Genomic DNA, 19939 nt, shown 5'->3' with positions numbered 1-19939 from the left:
CTACAGAATCGGACTCAAAGAGTGCTTCTCAATGGGATCTTCTCAAACTGGGGAGAGGTAACAAGCGGGGTACCGCAGGGATCAGTCCTGGGCCCAGTGCTCTTCAACATTTTCATTAATGACTTGGAGGAGGAGGTGCAGGGAATGCTGATCAAATTTGCAGATGACACAAAATTGGGAAGGATAGCTAATGCCTTAAAAGACAGAAACAAAATTCAAAGTGATCTTGATAGGTTGGAGTGCTGGGCAGAAAACAACAGAATGAAATTTAATAGGGATAAAGGCCAAGTTCTGCACCTAGGAAAAAGAAACCAAATGCACAGTTACAAGATGGGGGATATATGGCTCAACCACACTACAAGCAAGAAGGGTCTTGGAATTGTTGTTGATCACAAGCTGAATATGAGCCAACAATGTGATGTGGCTGCAAAAAAGGCAAATGTTATTTTGGGCTGCATTAATAGAAGCATCGCTTCTGAATCCCAGGAAGTACTAGTTCCCCTCTGCTCAGCACTGTTAGGCCTCATCTGGAGTACTGTGTCCAGTTTTGGGCACCGCACTTTAAGAAGGATACAGACAAGCTGGAGAGGGTCCAGAGGAGGGCAACAAAGATGATCAGGGGACTGGAAACAAAGCCCTATGAAGAGAGACTGAAAGAACTGGGCATGTTTATCCTTGAGAAGAGAAGACTGAGGGGAGATATGATAGCACTCTTCAAGTACTTGAAAGGTTGTCACAGAGAGGAAGGCCAGGATCTCTTCTCGATCACCCCGGAGTGCAGGACACGGAATACTGGGCTCAAGTGACAGGAAGCCAGATTCTGGCTGGACATCAGGAAAAACGTCCTGACTCTTAGAGCAATACAACAGAACCAATAGGGATGTACGAAACGACTTACCCGGTTTGTTTCGTACATCTGTGGGGGGGGAGGTGCTCCGTCCCTCCCCCCGAAATCCTTGACAGACAGGTCCTCTCCGTGGTAACTCCATGGAGCCGCCGGCCAGGGCAGCCCGCAGCAACATCCGGCTGCTGCTGGGCTGCGCATGGACGCAAATGGCGGCCGCCATAGCCGCCGCCATTTGCGTCCCTTTTAAGGGCACAATCCTATGCATGTTTAGACAGAAAAAAAAAAATCCTACAACTCCCAGTTGGCTGGCTAGGGACTGCTGGGAGTTGTAGGGGGTTTTTTTGCTGTATAAACAATAAAATTAGCTGCAGCAGCCGGTCCCATTTTAGATCTGGTGGGGCAGGACGGCCAGAACCAGCACAGATTTGGGGTAGATGAAGCCCCCAAACCTCTCCCCCTAAAACAGATCACCGTTTGAGAAAGACTTCCCAGGCCACCAATGGGCTGGTCTGTCTGTGGAGGAAGGTAAAGTTCCCCTATATAACAGGGGAAGTAATAATGCAAAGGGCTTCTGAGGAAGTGAAGAGTGCCGTTCCCAGAGGAGTGAATCAGCAGAGCTACACTCCAGATATTGGAACCAGGCCAGAGGATTTAGACTGGAAGAGGGCCAAAATATTTCTGGTGGTATTTCACAAGAAATATCACAAATATTTCTTGTCAAAAATATTCACTCCCCTGAGCTCCCTTTCCTAATTGTCCATCTAGCAGCCTGTTAAAGGAGGAAACTTAGTGTGGCCTCACCAGGGAAGGGAAGAGCCTTATGACCAAAGAGAAGCCTATAATTTAAATATAATTTAAGAGAAACATACTGCAGGGCGTAGAAATTTAAACACATTTTTTTAAAACACATACCGCAGAGCAGAGTGTCCAATGAACAGCATGTTCGAGCAGGGTCACTGTTAGCTGGGTGCTGCAAATACAGCAAGGAGCGCTGTGGCACTTTAAAGACTAGCAGATTTATGGTGGCATCAGCTTGTGTGGATTAGAGCTCACTCTGACAGGCGCATAATTCTCCCTTGGATGGATGAAATACGCTCTACTCCACAAAAGCTCCTGCCACCATAAATCTGTGAGTCCTTAGGGTGCCACAAGACTCTTGGCTGTTTTTATCCATGGAGCGGTGGGAGCTGGAGGAAAAGCAGGGCGGGAGATGCCAGCAGGGCGGTCTTACTTCCCACTGGGGCTGAAGTGGGTCTCCTGGAATGTGAGGGGACACCATGGGGTGTGTGAAAGGGGGTGGTGTCTATTACTGAGTTGGGTACCACCTCCCTGAAAAGGCTGGTGACTCTTCCTTGGGCCAAGGTATAAGACTCACCCCAAATTGGCTGTGCTGCCCAACTGACATTGATTCAGGATTGACACCTGCTGCAGAATGAGATTTTAGTCTTGACATGGCCAAAGGACTGTACCGCTTCAGACTGCAGGTGGGGGGCACTTTCTAACAGCCCCCAGCTTTATTAAATCACACACACACACCAAATCCAGAAAGTAGAAAAACTAGCATCGCAGGGAGGTAGCTGGATTGGATACTTTTTTCCATGATGTGCTAGATTTCTAGTTGCAGGGGAGGTGCTCAATATTACAACAATGTAGGTGTGTGTGTTTTTCCCTTCCTTTTTTGACACAGGGAAGCATTCAAAACTGATATTCCCTGCCTACATTCTGAAATGGTCCAGCTTTTAAGACAGCTTTTGAATACTTTAAAAAAGATCCACAAGATTTTAAAACGTCTAGATCAGCCTTCCCCAAACCTGGAGCCCTCCAGACATGTTGGACTACAAGTCCCAGCATCTCCCAACCAGCACAGACACTGTAGTCTAACTCATCTGGAGGGCTCCGGGTTGGTCAGAAATTGTTGCTTACAACTGACATTTGTAGTGCTGCCATTTTAGCATTTAGCACAGTTTTTAGTTCCATTTATTCTTGTTGGAAGCTGCTTTGCTTTTTCTTTTTGAAAATCAAGCGCCTCTTGCGTTGCTGGCACAGTCGGGAAGGACTGGCCTGTTCCTCATCCTGGTGATGCAGGGAGGGAACAGTGGAGCCAGGCGCAGGGCTGGCTCCAAAGGGTGGCAAAACCAGGCGTTCGCTAGGGCTCCAAGGCTGGGAAAGGGGCCGCTTTGTCCAGGGCATACAAGTGGAAGCAGGAGAGGATCCTCAGTTTCCTTAGCCCACCTCTTCCACATCAAAGGGGCCACCTGAGGGTGTCTTGCCCACTAGCCCCCCAAAACCCTGGAACCAGCACTGGCGGGCTGCTTGGGCACACACCTTCCACTGCTGTGTGGGGGTCCCCTCTTTTTCTTCAAACATCGCAGTTTAAAACAACCCGTTCAAATGGACAGCCCCATTTATCAAAGTCCAGCAAACGCGTACCTGTTTCTCGTCTACGGCCAAAGAGCTGACTTTTCTATCGACAACTTAGTATTCATATTAATCATGGATATCGCTCTTCCAACATGCAAAGCAGGTGACGTCTTTTCATCTCTCTACAAAAACAACTGCTTCTCTGTCTCCTGGTTTCCAAGCTGATGGGTTGTCTTTTGGTAGCGAATTGCTTCGATTTTTCTGTCTGCAAGCATTCATCAGCATGGCCGTCATTTGGGCATCTAACTGCATTTTCTTGACATGTGCAAACAGACACGGCTGTGCAATATCCTAGTTGGACATTATGGACAGTACTGGGGGGGGGGGGAGTGAAGAGCCTTGCTGCAGGGAAATGGCCCTAGCTGGTCATCTCCTCCTGCCATTTTACTTTACCAGCTGGCCCTGCCCTGCAATTTAGGGGCCAGATATACCATTGGGGTGGGGGCAGATATACAATCTTTATAATATTGTAAAGGGAAGACTGCATCCTTAAAAGGCAGTTAAGAAACCTCCAAGTTAGATTACTGCAATGCGCTCTGCCTGGGGCTGCCTTTGAAGACAGTTCAGAAGCTGCAGCCTGTGCAAACCGCAGAGGGCCAGATTTGGCCCCCAGACCTGAGGTACTGCACCCCTGCTATAGTCCATGCCAGGCACACATTATGGAGCTGCGTTGTGGTGCTCAGCCTGCATGTACCACTTCCCCTGGTGCAAAAGTGGGAAAGCATCCAAAATAGACCCACAAATGGAAGAGAAACATCTCAGGATGCTGAAACAACGATGTTATTTATTTTTTGAAAAACCAATGCATTCCGACCTTTTTGTATTTTAAGGCCTTCTTCAGGGGGTTATAAAAACATCTGCAGAAATTCTTAAAATAAGTATCTCCTCACCGATGCTATGAATATGAACTTGAGTACACTCCGGGAGAGAGCGCAGGACAGGAAGGCCTGGCGTGCTATGGTCCATGGGGTCACGAAGAGTCGGACACGACTGAACAACAACAACTAAAATCCACTGGCGACTCTTCTATTTGTGGGTACCATTTCCCCAGGTCTACATCGGCTGGCGGTGGCTCTCCAGGGTCTCAGAAGCAGGTCTTTCACCGACTGGTGGCCCAGATGTCAGTGGGGCGTGAATCCACTCCGGGTTTCAGTGAGAACTCTAAAGGAGCTATCCAAGGTGCGGAGGTCCTTTAGAGTTATGGCTGGTTCTGAATGAAACTGGGAGCAGATTCACCGTCCCACTAACATCAGAACCACCACCCTCCACTGGTCCTACCTGGGGCCTTTTGCTTGCAAAGCATGTGCTCCCCCACTGAGCTAAGGCCCTTCCTCAGTGTCCTGGCCTGCACAGGATCTGATCTTTGGAAATCAGGAATGGGCACCCCTGTTCCGCCCTGTAATCATGCCCCCCCCTCACCATTTTGCAATGAAGAGAAAACAGCTAGGATTCCCAGAGTTATGCTTGTTGCCCAAAGTGTCCACACAGTGCCCACACAGGCACCAGAAACTGTTAGTAAATCATAAGAAAGCATTTCTGTTCTTTGCTCCCTCAGTCCATCTCTTTCCATTACTTGCGAGCACTTCTGGAGGCAGAGACGATTTTGAAATTACTTAAGCCCATGGGGTGTGGCAGGTGGGGCACCAATATACTAAATAAACACACATTTTTTAAAAAAAATCACCAAGAGCCCAGTGCTGAAGGGGCAGGGAGAGTGCATAGCCTTTGAAGATTTATTTTTAAAAAAGAATTAAGGGAGGAAGGTAGGTGGGGCATTACTGCTGGGGAGGAGGCAGGGAGAAACGGCGGTGCTGGCTCTTTTAAAGTGTCCTGGGCTTGGGGATGGTCTGAAAGACCTTCCAGGGGTCCTGTCTGTGCCTATGACTTCAAAGAGATCCAGGATCCTTCTGACTCTGCAATTCTTGACTCAGGAGTTCTGTAAGTAGGGTGGTGGATGCTTTGAGGCAGTACCTGGCCTGAAAAAGACAGCTGGTAGCCAGTAACATTCTGCAGACGTGTCTCAATGGGAGCTGGGATGGCCCAAGAAGCCACAGGGGATGGGCTGGGCGGAGATGACCCATCTGCTTTCCCTCGCTGGACGAGGGGAGGGGGCACATGAGGTCTGTGTGTGTGGCAGGGAGTCCATTTGTGCTGGAACTGGATCTGCAAAGGGGGCAGCAAGCTGACTTTGCTCTCCGCAGGAAATCCTGCAACCCTATGGGCTCCGCCAGAGATCGGATGGGGAACTGGAATCCGCTGGCGAGCAAATGCTGTGAAAACCCATCTTATGCTCAGCCTGTATATAAGGGTATCACAGAAACGTCACCAGTCTCCTGCGACGCCCTCTAGGGGAAGTGCACCCTGGAGCCCTGATACCTCTCCCCACTCGGACGTGGGGCATGTGCGCGTGCTCAGCTTCCAAAGAACGAAAATGACAACGATGTCTTCTCGGCCTTCTTGCTCATGAACAAAGACTGCCACAGTCCGACATGACACTTGGCAAGTTATCTATCAAATAAAGACGTGCATCCAGGTATCGAGTGCTGGGGACTAAACCATCCGGGGGGGGGGCTGACGCAATGCCTGCCCTCCTTGTGGGCTTCCCCCGAAACCCAGGGGGACCGGAGGGGCCGTGGCTCAGTGGCGGAGCCCTGCTTTGCATGCAGAAAGTCCCAGGGTCCATCGCTGGCAGCATCCACAGGGAGGACGGCACAATCTCCTGCCTGAAATCCCGGAGAGCGACTGCCAGTCAGTGCCAACAATACTGGGCCAGGTGGGCCAGAGGTCTGTGGATACGGCAGCTTCTGATGGTCCTGTGTTCCACTGTGGGAAACAGGATGCTGGACTTGATGGACTCCTGATCTGATCTAGTTTTCCCCAACCTGGTGCCCTCTGGATGTTTTGGACTACAACTCCCATCATTCCCATGATGGGGCTGATGAGAGTTGGAGAAGGCAGGATCAGTCCCATTAAACATCTTTGTTCTTCTTCTCTCAGCCCTCCCTATGCGGGACAGGAGCCCCCTCCATCCTTCCCAAATATTTCAACACCTTCAAGCGTATCTTTCTTTTCCTCTCCTGACCGTGCCCTTCTCGCATCCCCAGCAGTTAAGGAGACCTACGCGTGGAAGTATGCTTCCATCCACTGAATTGGGAAATGCAGGGCAGACATCTAAGGTGAGTCACACTGGGTATCCAAGCGCCATTGCTGTCTATCCACACTGCATTGCTTTCAATGGGATGGGCATTTGGACACACATTCAGTGATGCACCTCCCCCCCCCCAATCCACATTTTGCCACAAGTCATCAATCCTAAATACACCTTTAATGCATGGCTAGAGTTGAGTCAGGGCATACATCCCCTCTCCCTTTTCCCTCAACACCTTGAGTTTTAAAGCATAGCAAGTGAGAACTGCAACAAAATGTTGCAGTCTGGAGTCTTCAGTATTTCCGTCAGTCAAGCCCTCTCGCAGAATACTCCCTTCCATCCCCCTCCCTCTGGTTTTTCATACTCCTTCCTTAATCAGTCAGTCATCATTCCGTTCCCACTGGGCACACCTGTCTTGATTGGTCCATGGGGGGTTTTGAGGAGAGGTTCCCAAAGATTTTTTGGGAATACTTCTGCAGATCTTGCCTGCCCCCCCCCCCCCAAGCTTGCTGCTACCACCCTCTTGTGTGAGGATGGTGCCGTTTTGGTTGGAGAAGCGTCAGCACTCACAGCCTGGATATCGGAAATAGAGAGATTCGATGGACGTATTTGGTAAGCTACACGGTGTTACGTTTGAGTAGCCCATTATTTGCACAATTTTGTTTCCTGCTTCTGCCTTTTCCTGCCCCCTTTCTCTCTCTCGCTTATTTCTTTTCTAGTGTGTGTGCTGCACTGGACAGACACCTCTTTGTGCTAAGGAAGTAAGATCCCTGCTGGATCAGACCAAGAGTCCATCTAGTGCAGCACCTTGTTTTTCACAGTGCCCAACCAGATGTCTGTGGGAAGGCCACAAAGGGGGCATGAAGGCAACAGCCCTCCCGTCTTTGCCTCTCCCCCACCCCCTGCAACCCAGCAATTGGAATTCAGTGGCAAATTGCCTCTGACCACGCGGGTTCCATTCAGCCGTCATGCCTAATACACTTCGATGGACCTTCACTCCTCCAGGACTTTGCTGAATCCCCCTTTAAACCCGTTGCTTTCAACCCTTATGAAGCTATTACCCCTCGCAGAGGGCTTAGCATTATAAGGTATGTATTACTATTATTGATTATTATTACTAACAGCAGCAATTGAAACTACTGTCCATTTTCCGTCCTGCTGTTCCGTGAGCAGCGTTGCAGCAAGACCCTCACCCAATTCCCAGGTTGCGCCCTGCGTTTCATTGCTTAGAAAACAGGCGCGGGTTACTCCATTTCCAGAGGGTCGCCGGGTTTCTCTGTTGCAGCAAAAACAACAAAGGGTCTTGCGACGCCTTCAAGTCTAATGAAGTTGTTAGGCTTTAAGGTGACACAAGACTCTTCGCTGTTGTTGCTCACGTTCATCTGGGGAATCTTCGGTTTGGAAGCCCTTCCCCTGAGAGTTGATTCGTGGGAGCGCCCTCTGCTTAGTCTGTGTGCATGGACTCTGAACATGCTCAGGGGCACCGTCTTCTATCTTTACTTCACATATTTCCCGGTTACATTGGATGCTGATTCCAATGGAACAATATCAAACCTTAAGAACATAAGAAGAGCCATGCTGGATCAGACCAAGGTCCATCTGGAAACCCACAAGCAGGCAGGACTGCAACAGCACCCTCCCGCCCATGTTCCCCAGAAACTGGTGCACAGAGACACGCTGCCTCTGATACTGGAGGTAGCACAGAGCCATCAGGACTAGTAGCATTGATAGCCTTCTCCTCCCGGAATTTGTCTAACTCCCTTTTAAAGCCATCCAAATTGCCATCACTACGTCTTGTGGTGGTGAATTCCACAGTTTAACTATGCGCTGTGTGAAGAAAGACGTCCTCTTAACTTCCCTGCTGCACTCTACTGCACCTGACCTGACCAGGAGATCAGGAGATGTCCTAGGTACACAAGGGTCCCTTTTCCCCAGGGGCACCCATACACTAGGAGCAAGCAGAGAGCTGTCCAGCTGGCACAGTCCCTCAGCTGCCTGTGCATGGCCTCGCATGGCAGACTTGCCAGGACTGAAGCCGGACTCTAAGCGCTTTGACTCAGAAATCCCACTCTGTCCGCACACACATGTTCATCAGTGGATGATGGATGCACGGGCCACCCCAAAGCAAATATTGCAAATATTGTTTTGTAAATCTTGTTTTGCCCCCCCACACACACACACCCCTCCCGCAGCTACTTGTATTGTTTATGCAGCTGAGCTGCCCGCCCCCTCACTGCCGCTGCCACATCAACCAGAGATTTGTGTGCAGGCGGGTTGCGCTTGCAACATCCATAACCGGGACAAGCAGCATTTCCAGCACACCTCACATCACTTCAAACACAGAACTGAGCCAGAAAAAAGAGAGAGCTAGTGTGGTGTCGCAAGTTGTGCACTGGACAACTGAGAGACCCGGGTTCAAAACTCTACTCAGTCATGAAGTTCATGTCTCAGCTTAGCCTGCCTCGCAAGGTTGTTGTGAGGACAAAACAGGGAGAGCCATGTACACCATCTTGAGATTCTGGGAGGAAAGGTGGGGTATAAGTAATACACTCACCCACACAGCTGCATCTAAGAGGTCATCTAAGTCCAAGTCAAGGTAACTTCAATCTTGTGTGGTTTGTTTGTTTGTTTTAAATCAGAACCTCTCTGGTCCATTGGTCCATTTTAAATTTACGTATTCAACAAAGATCCTTCCATCTGCCCCCCCAGCCCCCCCCCCATCTAGCAACAGTTTGCTTGCTGCTCTTCTTTTTGGGACCAAACAGTTGCTCCCAGTCTCTCTGTCCACCCACCCTATTTATCAAGCCGCCTTTCACCTGCCCATCCACCCAGGCCCCACCGGGCTGCTTATCCATCCATGCCCCGGCTGAGCTCCAGAAAGCTCATTTTCCGGTGAAGGACGGCGGGAGAGCGCCCTGCAGGGAAAAGAAACAAAGGCAGGTGCCTCTGAGAATGTGCAGAATGCTGCCTCCCGTGAAGCCAGCCCGGCTGGGGATGGTGGGAGCTGTAGTCCAACACATCCGGAGGGCGCCCGGTTGGGAAAGGCTGCACTAATTGACCTCGGCCAGTCCCCCGCCCCCGAAACTGGGATTAAGGAGCGCGCACATCGAAGGCAGGCGGCATGGCTCCAGAGAGCAGATCTGAGCCCCGGTGCCGCTCCGATTTCCCAAGCCTGACGCCTGCACCCGCGTCCCTCCCTGCCCGCTCACCTCGCTCTCTTCCCAGCCCGTCTGCCGCTGTCCGTTCCGTCCATGCAACCGGCAGATCCGCAGCTCCTCACCGCGATCGGGTAACGGGACGCGCCTTTGCGCGGGGGGCGGCGGCTGCGCCGCGACGGCTCCCGGCCGGGGGCTTCGCCTGCAAGCCTGGCCCGCGGGGCGGCTGAGCTCCGCCGACCAGTCAGTCGGGGCGGCTCCTGCGCCGCCGCGATCCTTCGAGGAACTGGCCGCGGGCGGCGGCTGGGAGGAGAAGAGCTGGCGGCGGCGCTTTAAACTCTCCGCCGCCGCCTCCTGCGCTCGCCCCGCCGTCGAAGGCGCCCGGCGAGCCGCAGGCAGCCCGTCTCCGCCGCTCGCCGGGCTTTTACGGCGCCGCCAGAGGGCGTGCCCGCGCGACGGAGCCGCCGCCGCCGCCTCCTGCGAGCCCCTCGCTGAGCCCCCGCCCCGGCCGGGCAAGAAGCGAGGGGGCTGCTGGAGCCCGCCCCCTGGAAGCTGCGCCTCCGGGTGGGAGGGAGACAGAAGCGGGCTGGCCCACGCTCCTGAGTGGCTGGCGGGAAAGCACTCTGTCCACGCTCAGAGGCACGCTCCCATTTCACACCCGGCTGCTGTCGTGGCGCGCTGACCGGTGAAAGGACCCCGCCTGAGGGCGGACCGTATCATTTCAGAACGCAGAGACGGGGATGATGCCCATGAATCCTCCCTTTGCATTTAAAGAAAAAACGACCCACAATTTTTCAAGGAGGAAATAAGAAACAGGCAGAGTGCAGCCCTTTCTCCGTGATGTGCTAGTAGTCACCTCGGAGAGGGCAAAGTCTTGTTTTCTGCCGCCTGGGAGGGCAGGACTAGATCGAAGGGGGCACAGGTACAGGAGGGCAGATTTGGGTGGAACGTTAGAAAATCCATCTTGATGGTAAGAGCAGCTTGAGAATGAAATCCATTACTGAGCGGGAGGGGGGGTGTTTCTCTCCTTTGCCTGGAGGTCTTCTGGGTAGCCATTGGTTGTGGATACTCAAGCTCTGGATGTCCTGCACTGAGCAGTGGGGTGGACTAGATGGCCCTCAGGGACCCCTCCAACTTTTAGAATTCTGTGTGTAAGAGGTGGCAGCAACACAGTGCCTCTACCACTTTCTACGCGCGCACGCGCATGCACACCCCCTGACATCGTATCATTCATACAGAGAGGGGTTGGCAGCCTCCTGGTTTGTCACTGGCAACTGGGAGCATCATTGGAGCTGCTGGTTAAAAGAAGGGGAGGGGGGACAACAACGCTACATAGCCACAGCTGCCACTCGCAGACTTAAAATGAGCCTCCCCCTTCCCTGGCCTGGCGTCTTAAGGGTGCGATCCTATGCATGTTTAGACAGAAAGAAGTCCTACAATGCTCAGCACTGATTGTTGTAGGACTTTTTTCCTGTCTAATCATGCATAGGATTGTGCCCTAAATCAGCAGTCCCCAACCTTTTTGGCACCAGGGACCAGTTTTGTGGAAGACAATTTTTCCACGGACTGGGGGGGGGATGGTTTTGCTGGCAGACTTCCAGCCGCTGGGACGGCATCCGCATAGCGGAGGCCATTTGCGTCCCTGTTCTTTGTAGTAATAGGCTATGTAAAGATTTACGTAGCCTATTACTTGAAGAACAGGGACGCAAATGGCCTCCGCTATGCGGAGGCCATTTGCGTCCCAGCAGCCGGCCAGCAGCTGGAGCCAGCCGGGGCCAGCAAGGATTCCAGGGGGGAGGGACAGATCACCTTCCCCCGCCCCTGCGGACCCCCGCGGACCCAAGGCAAAGGGTTTTTGCACATCCCTACGGCCCGGTTCCTAACAGGCCACAGACCGGTAGCGGTCCGCAGCCCAGGGGTTGGGGGCCCTTGCCCTAAATAATATTTCCTCCGCCCACTGCAAGAATATTGCCCAAACAGCTGCCCCACTTTTGCAGCCTGCAACAGCGGGACAGTATTTTTGGCTCAGTTTCATTTTGGATGGCAGGTGGTGGATTCTGATTTTGAATGCTTCTCCACGTTGGCGGGGTGAGAAAGCAACAACCAATAAGCTTTTTTTCGAGCCAACAACCCTGTGAACAGAAAACTAACACCGCCATTTCAGCTGAACTGGGGTGGGAAGCAGGGCCCAGCTGAAAGACTTAATTTTTCTCCCCTCTCCCCTCTCCCCTCCTTATTCCTTTTTCCTTGTGTGTGGTGTCTTTTTGGATGATCAGCCTGCAGGCAGAGGCTGTCTTGTTTTATTGACTATATCTAAGCCACCTGGGGAGTCTAGCATAAAAATACTTTAAAGAAGCAAACACCGAGCAGGGAGAAAGGTTCTCACCCAGCTTTTTCCTCCAGTGCTGGTTTTCTATATGCAGGAGACTCTTAATATAGGGGGAGTGGGATCAACAACATGATCCTCCCCCTGCATTTTTACAGTGGTGTAGTCCAGCTTTCCCCAACCTGGAACCCTCCTGATGTGTTGGACCACAACTCCCATGCTCCCCATCCATCATACTCCCAGCCTCATGTCATCCTACAACATGTCTAGAAGGCTTCAGGTTGGTGCAGGTGATTCTGCCACCTCATTTGATATCTGTGCATAGATCAGGCCTCTGGTGAGTCATAGAATATGCCCCCCAGACACACACGCATTTCAGGAATGTTGCTTTATTCAAATGTATGCAGATTAAATGAACGGTTTGAACATTCTTCAAGTGTGTGTGTGTGAGGGGCATTCTTCCTTCGTTTTTAGACTGAGTGGTACCCTCCACATCTGGGTGTTGTGGCAAACACTCCCATGGCGGCGGATGTGAAACATCAAGACAACTTTGAACTGGCATCTCTCATCTTATACCAAAGGCCAGGCTCCAGTCAGTGCTGGGCAACTGGGAGCCCCCTTTAAATGTCCCACAGTGAGTGCCTATGATGTAGTGTCATAGGCAGGGATGTTGGAGAAATCCGCAACAGGTTCAAATGAGTTTGGATTTCTATGAATCCATCCTGCAAATTCTGCAGTGAACCAGGTTTTCCTGAGTCGTATGGATTCCACAGACTTGCAGGCCGGCCTTGCGCTGGGGGTGGAATTTGTGCTAACTCACAAAATTAGCACAAATCCACACTTGCATAAATCTACATTAGTTAATACGCATTAGCGCTAATACGCATTAACTAACATGGATTCACGCAGTTGTGCAACTGCACATTAGAACTAATGTAAATTAGCACAAGCAGAATGACATTCTGGTTTTTAAAAAATCAGATTCCGTCTAAGAGTGGATGATGGAACGAAGATGCCTGACGATACGTGAAACACAAAGGGGATGGATTTAACAAACCCCGTACATCCCCAGTCATAGGCAGCGGCCTTACACTAAGTCAGACCCTGGGTCCACCCACCCCAGTATTGTCGACACTGACTCTCCAAGGTTGCAGGCAGGAGTTTTTTCTGCCTTACCTGGAGATGCCAAGAATCATTCCTGGGAGCTTCTGCATTCGAATCAGGGGCTCTACTAGGGGAGGACATTTTGCTGCCTGAGGCATTCTCCATTCTCCCTGCGGAAGACAACTGAAGTGGCAGCTGCACCTTACTTCCACACTGGTGATGGGACAGCATCCTCCACTTCACCTGAGGACAGCTGCGCAGGCTGCCTGGAACACACAGCTCCCTCCTCCAACAGAGGGGGACATCCAGGGGGCAGCTACCGCCCCCGCCCCCCTTCCACACTGCCCAACATCTGCCGCCGGAGGCGACTGCCTCACCCTGCCTAATGGGAGGGCTGGCCCTGGCTCTGTCATGGAGCTACGGCCTCTCCCCAGTTGTGGGAAATAGAAATGACGGCTCGCAGCCCCAGCTGCACAGAACTGAAGCCTGCCCTGGACTTTTAGGGTGATATATTTTATAGGAGGCCCCAAGGCAGGCATTCGCTTTGGGCCCTGCACTGGGCTCCCAGCAGCTGCCTGTAGAGGCTGAATGCCCATACCGGGCCTTCCAAGTAGAGTCTCTGCCCCTCTCCCATACACATACCTCCTTTGCATTTCAGCTTCTTTTCCGAACCGGGAAACCTGCTTTTCTGTGCCAGTCCCCCAGTGCTGTTCCAGCCGCTCAGATCTTATTTTCTGTTTGGAATCTTTCCTGCTACGCTTATTAGCTTGAGCAGCTGCGGTGAAGAAACACATCATGGGCGAGAGACACGCACAGCAGGTGATCCCACCAGGCTGAACACGGTCGCGTGATGTTGCCCCCCAGGGACCTGACAAGCCCCCAGCCTCCCCCCCGTTCCTTTGGCAGTCCCAAGCAGAGCGGCCAATAAAAAGAGAGGGGGTTATTATTAAGCCCCCGGCGGGCTTCCGTACCTGGCTGACGTGCTGCATTGTTTGACTGGGTGTCTTGCCAGTGGCACAGGCCCGTCCTTGTCTAGCCTGCACGCGTGTGCCACAAGTCTGGGGGGTGGGGGTGGGAATTCCCCGTTCCTCATGCCATCAGTGAAAGATCCGGATGGCTCAGAGCACTTTGGCTGCCGCCCATGTGAACAAATGTACATTGCAGCAAGGAAAAGAAAGAGAGGCCGGGGCCTTTGCGTGGAACAATTCAGGGCAAATATTTGTCGTGCCACTTGGAGTTGAGCGAGTGTGTGTATTGGGGGGGGGATCCAGCCCTCGTCTCCTTCAGCCTGGCTGCTGGCTTGCGATGTGAGAAAGGAAATCAAAAAGTTCTCTGTTCACTTTTGCAAAAGGCTGAGGTTTGTCCAGGCTCCCTTTGGGAGAGCTCGTGGCCAGGATCTGCTTCCTCCCCCACCCCCAAGTAAGGGGAGGTAGCATTGTCCTCACTCTGTTTGGCTGGCCCTAGTTGTTAAAGCAGGGGTGGGGGACCTCAGGCCTGTGGTCACAATCTGGCCCTCTGGCCATGCCCCCTCCCCGCCCCCCCTGGCCCCCAACCACCAATCAGTTGGTGGGTTTCCCCACTTCTGTGCTGTTTTTTTCCCTTAAAAGGCTTTGTTACTGGCAGTAAGAGATTTAAGCTACAGTATGCTGCTATTTCTTTCTATTTGGGTGGCCCACCACTGGAACGCAGCCCCCAAGAGGCTCTTTGCAATCGAATTTGGCTCTCTGGCTGGAAGAGGTTCCCCATCCTGCCTCCCAGCTGAGCAGAGCAGAGCAAGCCACTCCAGCTGGTCCAGGGACTACGGAAGCAAGCAAGCTCCCAGACAGTGAGCGACCAGAGTGAGCAGACAGGGGGAGCAAACAGGAGTTGGCCAGGGGAGTTGCAGTGGTAGAAGAGACAAAGGAGACAAAGGAGACAGAGGCTGAGAGGTAGGTGGGCTGCAGGAAGCCCAGGGGGCTGCCCTTTATCCTCCTGAGTGGCTGTGAGCTCACCAGGCGCTTCTGAGAGCTCCAACTGGATTGGGGGTGTGTGGCCTGAGTACTCCCAGCAGCTGAGTGGGCAGGAAGCTTCAGTCTGTTTCCTGCCTCCCAGCTGAGCAGAGCAGAGCAGAGCAAGCCACTCCAGCTGGTCCAGGGACTACAGAAGCAAGCAAGTTCCCAGAGAGCGAGCGACCAGGGGGAGCAAACAGGAGTTGGCCAGGGGAGTTCGGCAGAGGAGGTCAAGGGGGAGGCCCCTAACATTTTTTTTTCATTGTTTCATTTTTTTTATGTTTTAACTAACTATTTTGCATTTATTTGTCTTGTAACACACACTTTCACACAAGTGGGACTCTGCTTTTAACCTCTACTGAGTAGAGGAACAGGCACAGGCTAGTCTAGAACAATCACAAAGCTAGACACAAAAAGGGAAAAGAGGCTATGGAAGGACAAGACTCTCCAGTGGTGGTGACCTGCAAGGTGTGTGCCATGTTTGTTTTCTTGCCTGAGAACAACATGAAGAGCAACTTCTTGCTTGAAGAGCAACAGCAAGCTGAGGCAGTGGGAAATGCTGAGGTGAAGAAAAATGGAGTAGAGGATATTCCTTGGAAAAGGGTGACAGTTAGGAGAAGAAGAACTAGACGCCACTCCTCACCAGTGGAAGCAGGGGAGCTGTGGAACCGATTCCAGGTACTTGTGGATGAGACTGGAGGACAGCCTGCAGAGGAAGAATCACAGGGGAACCTACATGAGAGTGAGCAAGAGGCCTCACTGTTTGAGGTCAGTCAAACAGAGGCGATGAAACCCAGGCCTACAAGAAGAAGAGAAGAGTGGTAGTAGTGGGAGACTCCTTGCTGCATGGGATCGAGACCCAAGTATGTCGCGAAGACCTGTGGACTCGCCAGGTATGTTGTCTCCCGGGAGGCGTGACTGAAAGGTTGCCTGCACTCATAAAGCCCACTGACAGATATCCCTTTCTTCTCATCCATGTGGGAACAAATGATACTGCCAAGTGGAGCTACGAAGAAATCACGTCCGACTTTGAAACTTTGGGAAGGAAACTCAAGAACTTTGGGGCCCAGATAGTTTTCTCATCCATCCTTCCAGTAGTTAGAAGAGGGATAGAAAGGGAACAAAAAATACTCCGGGTGAATGACTGGCTACGAAGGTGGTGGCGATGAGAGAGATTTGGATTCTGGGACCATGCGCTATACTTCCTGGAAGATGGGATGTTGGCAAGGGACGGGTTGCACCTCACAAAGGCTGGGAAGAATGTGTTTGGCCACAGCATGAAGAACTTCATCAGGCGGGCTTTAAACTGAATCCTACGGGGAAGGGAAATGTAATGTTGGGGGTAACAATGGACATAGGCGCATGCACTGCAACAGAGAGAACAGCTCTGATAGTGCCCAGTAATAGTCTTCAGACATATGTAGGAAGAAAGCCAGACTATGAAGCACATGGTCTTCAATGTCTATATACTAATGCCCAGGGTATGGGAAACAAACCGAACTTTTGAAAAGCAAATAGCCAATGTTTTAAGGAAGCATGATGTAGTAGTAATGGGGGACTTCAATTTCCCCGATATTTGTTGGGAGACAAATTCTGCAAAACATGGCCCTTCCAGGAAATTCCTGACTTGTGTGGCAGATAACTTCCTCCTACAGAAAGTAGAGGATGGAACTAGAGGATGGGCTATCCTTGACTTGATCCTAATCAACAGAGATGACTTAGTGGATAAAGTAGCAGTTACAGGAACTCTGGGGGAAAGCGACCATGTTGCACTTGAGTTCTTGGTTCTAAGGGAAGCAAAAGCCGAGCGTAGTCAAACGCGTATCCTGGATTTAAGGAAAGCTGATTTTAATAAACTCAGAACAGTGATCAGTAAGGTCCCATGGCAAGCGACGCTAACGAGAAAAGGAGTCCAAGATGGGTGGGAGCTTTTAAAAAAGGAAATTCTCAAGGCACAATCACAAACAATTCCAACAAGAAGAAAAGGTGGAAGACAACAGAAGAAGCCAATGTGGCTTCACAAAAAGCTTAGAGATGACCTGAAAACAAAAAAGGACACATATAGGAAGTGGAAAGAAGGCCAAATAACAAAGGAAGAGTACAGGCAGGTAGCACAGAATTGCAGGGATGGTGTCAGGAAGGCTAAAGCTGAGAACGAGCTGAGGTTAGCGAGGGATGCTAAAAACAACAAAACAGCTTTCTTCAGCTACATGTAGGGATGTACGAAAGTCACTTACCTTTCCGCGGATTATGTTGATGGTGGGGGGGAGGTGTTCCATCCCTCCCCTCGGAATCCTCGACGGGAGGGGAGGCGACCTGTTCCTCTCCCCCGGAATCCACTATGGCCGGCTGTGCTCCACAGCAGCTCTGCAGAGCAGCCAGCCAGCCCCAGCCAGGCCAGAGCCGTCCGCAGCCAGATTTCCGGCCATTGAGGGCTCTGGGGGAGAAAAAAACAAAAACCCGCGTACGCAAATGACGGCGGCTATGGCCGCCACCATTTGCGTTCCTGGTTTTTGGCCGTCTTAATCTACGTAAATATTTACCTAGACTATGACGGCAAAAATAAAGGGGAACGCAAATAGCGTAGCGGGTGCTATTTGCGTCCCTTTTTGATTCACCATTGTAGCCTACGTAAATCTTTACGTAGCCTATCACGTCGTTTTTTGTGTGTGTGTTTTTTACAAGACTGCAAATGGTGGCAGCGGCAGCTGGTCGGAAGACCAGCTGCCGCCGCCGCCGCCGCCAAAGCCGCCGCCACCCAGAAGATCCGCCCCAGGTAAGTCTCGTCCCGGGGGGGATCCGTGGGGGGCGGGGGGGGGCAGGCCGTTCCACCATGGAGTTCGAGGGGCCGAATGCACTGGCATTCGGCCTCACCGAGATCCGTGGCGGAATTCTCTGACATCCCTAGCTACGTGCATAGTAAAAGGCAGAGGAAAGAAATGGTTGTTCAGCTGTTAAATAAGGATGGCAAAACAATAACAGACGACAAAGAAAGGCAGAGGTGCTCAATTCCTACTTTGGCTCAGTCTTCTCCCAAAAGAGGGTCTATGATCCCCCTAGCAAAGGCGAAGTACAGTCTGAAGGGGCAGGATTGCAGCTTGAGATCGATAGGCATATGGTCAAGGAACACCTCATTACTTTGAATGAGTTCAAATCTCCAGGGCCAGATGAACTGCATCCTAGAGTCATAAAGGAACTGGCAGAAGAACTCTCAGAACCGCTGTCTATTCTCTTTGAGAAATCATGGAGGACGGGGGAAGTGCCAGATGACTGGAGGAGGGCTAATGTTGTCCCTATCTTCAAAAAGGGTAAAAAGGAGGAACCTGGGAACTACAGACCAGTCAGTCTGACATCAATCCCAGTGAAAATTCTGGAGCAGACGATAAAGCAATCCATCTGGAAGCACCTTGAAAACAATGCCGTGATTACTCGAAGCCAACATGGATTTGTCAAAAACAATTCCTGCCAGACAAATCTGATCTCATTTTTTGATCAAGTAACCTCCCTTGTAGACCGTGGGAGTGCTGTAGATATACCTCGACTTCAGCAAAGCTTTCAACAAAGTGCCCCATGATCTCCTGATGAGCAAACTAGCTCAAAGTGGGCTAGATGAAACAACGATCCGGTGGATCCACAGTTGGCTACAGAATCGGACTCAAAGAGTGCTTATCAATGGGATCTTCTCAAACTGGGGAGAGGTAAGGAGCGGGGTACCGCAGGGCTCAGTCCTGGGCCCAGTGCACTTCGACATTGTTATTAATGACTTGGAGGAGGAGGAGGTGCAGGGAATGCTGATCAAATTTGCAGATGACACAAAATTGGGTGGGATAGCTAATACTTTGGAAGACAGAAACAAAATTCAAAGTGATCTTGATAGGCTGGAGTGCTGGGCAGAAAACAACAGAATGACATTTAATAGGGAGAAATGCCAAGTTCTGCACCTAGGAAAAAGAAACCAAATGCACAGTTACAGGATGGGGGATACATGGCTCAACCACACTACAAGCAAGAAAGATCTTGGAATTGTTGTCGATCACAAGCTGAATATGAGCCAACAATGTGATGTGGCTGCAAAAAAGGCCATTGCTCTTTTGGGCTGCATTAATAGAAGCATAGCTTCCAAATCCCAGGAAGTACTAGTTCCCCTCTACTCAGCACTGGTTAGGCCTCATCTGGAGTACTGTGTCCAGTTCTGGGCACCACACTTTAAGAAGGATGCAGACAAACTGGAGAGGGTTCAGAGGAGGGCAACAAAGATGATCAGAGGACTGGAAACAAAGCTCTATGAAGAGAGACTGAAAGAACTGGGCATGTTTAGCCTTGAGAAGAGAAGACTGAGGGGAGATAAGATAGCACTCTTCAAGTACTTGAAGGGTTGTCCCAGAGAAGAAGGCCAGGATCTCTTCTTGATCATCCCAGAGTGCAGGACACGGATTAATGGGCTCAAGTAACAGGAAGCCAGATTCCGGCTGAACATCAGGAAAAACTTCCTGACTGTTAGAGCAATACGACAATGGAACCAATTACCTAGGGAGGTGGTGGGCTCTCCCACACTGGAGGTATTCAAGATGAGGCTGGACAGCCATCTGTCAGGGATGCTCTGACTTGGATTCCTGCACTGAGCAGGGGTTGGACTCAGTGGCCTTGTAGGCCCCTTCCAACCCTACTATTCTATGATTCTATGATCCTTGTGTTAAAGGCACAGGAGCCCTGCTAGAAAACAAAAGTGGTGCAGCTCTCTTCTGGCTCCTGATGCAGACGCACAGCCCCACCAGTTCACCCCCAAATTGTGGTTTCTTATACCAGGCTGGGAGGTGCTGGCGCCCTTCCCGGATTGCCAAAGGGCTGGGAGGTGATGGAGCTCTTCCCAGATTGCCAAATGGCTGGGAGGTGATGGAGCCCTTTCTGGATTGCTAAAGGGCAAGCGAAGCCTTGATTTCCTTTGTTTTT

At 51.4% G+C, this 19939-nt stretch overlaps 1 protein-coding gene across 3 annotated transcripts in view; it reads right to left on the bottom strand.

The window, feature by feature from the left end:
- The window catches only part of NMUR1 (neuromedin U receptor 1), a 51358-nt gene extending 37420 nt beyond the window's left edge, over positions 1-13938 (bottom strand). The window contains exon 1 of one of the 3 annotated variants that reach the window (XM_084842103.1): positions 13644-13938. The gene's annotated coding sequence lies outside the window, so the exon portion shown is untranslated. Of the gene's footprint in view, positions 1-9625; positions 10072-13643 lie in introns of those variants that run through there. The other 2 variants (XM_084842102.1, XM_084842104.1) reach the window with 2 other exon arrangements.
- Between the last annotated feature and the right edge of the window lie 6001 nt (positions 13939-19939).

This window comes from Heloderma suspectum, chromosome 3 (genome assembly GCF_057233095.1).
Source record: "Heloderma suspectum isolate Gila_16-S chromosome 3, 16-S_ref, whole genome shotgun sequence".
Classification (NCBI taxonomy): Eukaryota; Metazoa; Chordata; class Lepidosauria; order Squamata; family Helodermatidae; genus Heloderma; species Heloderma suspectum.
The sequence above is the reverse complement of the archived record's forward strand: the minus strand, read 5'-3'. Positions and strand labels throughout refer to the sequence as shown.